We start from the raw sequence: 5,000 nt of genomic DNA on the forward strand, positions 1-5,000 counted from the left end.
TTTCATCATCAGGAATTATCTGAACGCTTAATTTTCTATCCAATTGGCCAGAGAAAATGTGGTTCTTGTGGGTTAAGAGTTTTTTGCTAATTTCCACACACCTAACAACAAACCGTTCTGTAGATGTACAATAGCTACAAAAATGACAGTCATGTTTTTTAGGCTCAGCTTCTCTGTTCCAAGGTACTCTCACCTTACCTATGTTTGGCCATCTTCCTTGCCCTTACCTTACTTAGCCCTACCTTACCTAACCATACTTTGCCTACTGTCACTACCTAACCTAACCTTACCTTACCTGACATCACTTTACTTACCTTTACCTTACCTAACCTCACATTACATATCCTAACCTTACCTAAGCTCACATTACATATCCTTTCCTTACCTTAGCTCACATTATATATCCTAATCTTACCTTAATCTCACATTACATATCCTAGCCTTAACTAAGCTCACATTACATATCCTTGCCTCACTTACTGACACTGTATCCATCCTTACCTTACCCAACATTAGTTAACCTAATCTCACATTACATATCGTTACCTACCCTACCCTCGCACCTCACTTTTCCTGCTCTTACTTACTAACTCCTATTTTACCAACCCTTACCTTACCTACATATACTTTACCCAACCTTACCTACCCATACTTTACCCAACCTTACCTACTCTTAATGTATCAGCATCTATTTTACCTAAAAATACATTGCCTACAGTCAGTTTACCTGTACTTACTATAGCCTACCTACCCTTACGCCTAATCTATCTCTACTTTATCTACCCCTCCTTAACATGCCTTACCTTGCCCACCCTTACCTTAGTTTACCTTACCTCACCTTATCTAGGCTTACCTATCTTTACCTTACCTTACCTTACCTAGGCTTACCTACCTTTACCTAACCTTACCTTACCTTACCTTACCTTACCTAGGCTTACCTTACCTAGGCTTACATAACGTACCCTCATGTCCCCTACCCTTACATAACCTAACCTCATCTTAACTATTGTTACGTAACGTACCCTCATATTACCCTACCTTTCCCTCATATTACCCTACCTTTCCCTACCCTCATATTACCCTACCTCACCTAACCTTACCTTACCTTAACTTAACTTACCTTACCTTACCTTACCCTCCCTTCCTCTTATCCTACCTTACCCTACCCTACTATACCGTACCTTACCCTACTTTACCTTACCCTACCCTACTTTACCTTACCCTACCCTACTTTACCCTACCCTACTTTACCCTACCCTACTTTACCCTACCCTACTTTACCCTACCCTCACCTTATCTTACCTTATCTTACCCTCATCTTACCTTACTATACCCAACTGTACCTAACCTAACCTAACCTAACTTGCCAAGCCTAACTTACCAAACCTTACCTTACCATATATTTGAGCTTTAACTTAGTACAGTAAATATAGAATGGAAGTAAGGGAGGCACCCTATCCTTTTATTCCTAAAAGTAACCTACAAGCTTCTCTAATTCCTACCTGACCTTATGTGATCCATATTCTAAGCTTATCTACAACTATGGGCAAAGATAAATGAAAGAAAATAGGAAACGTGGGCTTAATTGACTGGGGGTACAAACACCTCCAGCTTACCTTATAAACTGCTCAAATCAATTTTGTAAGGCAGATTTTATATGCCATGAAAATGTAAGTACCTAAAGTCAGTCCTCAGTCTTTACAGGATTTATCTTCACATATTGGGTCATTCCAGATACAGAGAACAGAATAACCTGTTAAATAAAAATTCACCCATTCACAGTATTGCGATGAGTGCTCTCACAGCAAGCGAACGACTTCAAACTAACCACGTTCCTTTGTACCCAGCATGCCTCACGCTATTTCCGCTTTGCCTAACATCCCATCTCTTGCGATTTGGCTTCACTCTTGTATCGTCTGTCCTTATATGTGCATCTACCGTTTCAGTCTTTTTAGTACCAGTCCTATATATACTGCACAGTGGTAATTTGAACAGTAAATGGCTGTTAAAGTGTGATTCTTAAAATAAACAACACCTCTAGAGTTATATCATGCTTCACAACTTGTTACTGTGTAGAACTTTGTACAAATATGGTTAGTGGTGTTTGTATTCATTGTTGGTGTATCATTGTTGAAATTAATGTTCAGGTATTGTTACATTAACTACTGTGCAGTACTGTATATGAAAAACCACACTTTACAATACAGTAATATAAATATAGGCCATGTGTACGGTGAGTTGGAATGGTGCGAGTCAACCTACCGAAAACAGCTATCGCTTACGAATGATATGTTGTGTTACATAGCTAACTAAGCTGTACTGTTGTGATAGTGCTGTACATGTATTACAGTAATATACACTACAGTGTCAGGGAGTGTTGTTTGCAAGGAACAGCAGTGTTTTGGTGTTACAGTATTTACATGCAAGTGGGGCGATGACTCATGTCATTGTGTGTACACTTACCGTGTACTGCATGTATATGCGTACAGTAGCCTACACTAAAAGTTGTACTGTAGTAATAGTACTGTACATATATTACAATAATATACACTACAGTATTAGCGAGTGTTGTTTGAAAGGAACAGCAGGATTTTGTTGTTACACTATTTACATTTAAGTTTGGCAGATGATTCGTGTCATTATGTGTAGTCTTACTGTGCTCTGCACGTATATGCGTACAATAGCCTACACTTCTTCAGTTACTGAAGTGTGTTCATACAATAATAAAATACTTATACTGCGATGGAAACCGTAAAAAACAATATAGTGCGGTACAATGAGTTACCTATTGTTTTAGTCGATCGCGTATAGGCACCAGGCAGCGAGTTGTTAGGTTGAGTTGTCCCACCCTAGGACAACAAGCATTTGCGGATTCTCAAGGTTCGTGTCTGTCTTTATTACCTAAGCCCCATGAACACCAAGTGCCAATTGTAATATTATATAAAGAAGGTTAGTAACAAATTAGTTTGAGGGGAGCAGCTCACAACTTATGCCTGGAATTTTGGAAGTTCAAATTATTGCATTTTTCATTAGATGAAAGTATATTTAATGTTGCAAATTATTTTTAATGAAAGTTTGTGGTATTGCTAAAACATCCTTTTTTTACATTCACGCAACTTCTTTTTTCTTTAAATAATAATCTATCTTGGTTATTCAAACCTAATAAGGAATTTCATAGCCTACAATCTTTACATTCTGATTTTGAAGTTCCCACATGTTTTTCCATTTTTTACAACCCTGTCTTCAGTTCCACTATTTATGTATTATGCCAAGGTCATTCCCTAAATATTCGAGTTTTACAAAAAAAAAAAAAAAAAAAAAAAAAAAATGATTCCCACAAGGGTTTTCAACATGGGTTCATCCCTTCAGTTGTGTTATGCCTTACCAGATGAATGTTTTGATTATTTATATTTCAAGTTAGTCAGTGAGCTTACAACCATACAATGAAGGTAACTACTTTCTTGGAAAGGGTTCATATATGGCCTATAGGCGAGATAAAAGCTGGTTGGTGAATCATTTCCTTCAAATTTCCTTTAGGTATAACCGATTAGATAAAACAAACTTTGATTAACTCCAAGTAGCATTGCTTGGAAGTTAATAGGAAAGTATTGCCAACACTAAACAGCTTTTTGGGGCCCTTTCAATAGCATTTCAGTGAAAGTTTGGTAGGTAAATATATAGTAGAGGAAGACCATTTTCCGGTTTGTACATGTATGATGGCATAAGGTAGAAGACCTAAAACTTCTTACTGATTTCACTTGGAGATTAACCAAGGAATATTGATGTAATTGTGCACAAGAAAAAAAAATGTTTATCAAGCTGAAACTGGTAATGGAAAATGGAGTGCCGATAAATGTTTTACCAAAGACGGGTATATACACCTATGTTAATCACTCAGAACTCTTTGTAGATTCTGATACAGGTATATATATCCAGAACATCGAGAGGCTATGATCAGATATGGAGATACACTCTTCGTTGAGTGAGATAGTCAGATTTTAACTAATACCGTTTCTATATATGTTCATTCACCAGGGAAAGGAATTATCAATGAGAATTATTAGACCAAATATTTCTCTCATGTTAGACTGTATTACTTATGAAATTTTATATATTCAACAGGACAAGAGGCACGAACAGCTCCATAACATCCTGCAGGAAGCAGCTACATTATATCTTCACCAAACAGAGTAAACTGGACACCAATTAATAGACCCCACAGCTACAGAAAGACCTCATTCTTTGACCACCTACACTTTGGTAAGGAATAATTTAAATTTGTTACATGTGCCAATGTTTTAATTATGGGTTAGCATGTGAAACAGTTATTTGATTGGAAGGGCTATTCCAGGTTGTTGAAACCTCTTGGTAAATAAAATATACAATGACCTGAAATATTATGGTAGGTTATGTGGGTGTGATTTTGCTAGCTAAATTCCCTTTGTTCCTAAACGAATATGAATCTCCATCCTTTGATTAGAATATTGACAAACGGAGATGAAACTCGGCAGTTGAAACTTAAATCGAAGTGTCAGCAGTAGCTGGTAATTACCAGCCTGTGGTGGGGAAGTCCCACCCCCATGCCAGTATATTGAACAGTCATTTTGATTCTAGCTACCAAATAACACAGATCTGCTATTAGCTTCACTTCATATGCCAGGAGATTCACTTGTTTCCCTTGGTAAAACAGGTGAGCCCCTCCCTCAGGAGGAGTCTCTAAAATATCAGATCTTGGCCCAGGTGACAACACTGTTCTATGCCTTTTGAATTCCCTGGGGTTACAGTATTTTTCCTCCGGAGAAAGGCTAGCCTTAGCACTTAATTCCTTGAAGGGGTAATAAACTTCAGTATCCTAAAACATTGTAACTGTGTCTGAAGTCCAGCGACCGGTTAATATTTCACCCTTGAGTCAGACTTCCCTGATTGTCCAATCCCCTATGATTTTGACGAAGCAAACGGTTTTGGGAGGAACAACTTCTCGTAAGAGAGACCTTAATCCT

General features: G+C 37.7%; 1 long non-coding RNA gene across 1 annotated transcript in view; it reads left to right on the forward strand.

Annotated features, from left to right (window-relative positions):
* The window catches only part of LOC137656956 (uncharacterized), a 7,496-nt gene that overhangs the window by 528 nt on the left and 1,968 nt on the right, over positions 1-5,000 (forward strand). Inside the window, exon 2 of the long non-coding RNA XR_011047059.1 lies at positions 4,123-4,260. This is a non-coding gene — a long non-coding RNA (uncharacterized lncRNA). The remainder of the gene's footprint in view (positions 1-4,122; positions 4,261-5,000) is intronic.

This window comes from Palaemon carinicauda, chromosome 18, assembly GCF_036898095.1.
Source record: "Palaemon carinicauda isolate YSFRI2023 chromosome 18, ASM3689809v2, whole genome shotgun sequence".
Taxonomy (NCBI): domain Eukaryota; kingdom Metazoa; phylum Arthropoda; class Malacostraca; order Decapoda; family Palaemonidae; genus Palaemon; species Palaemon carinicauda.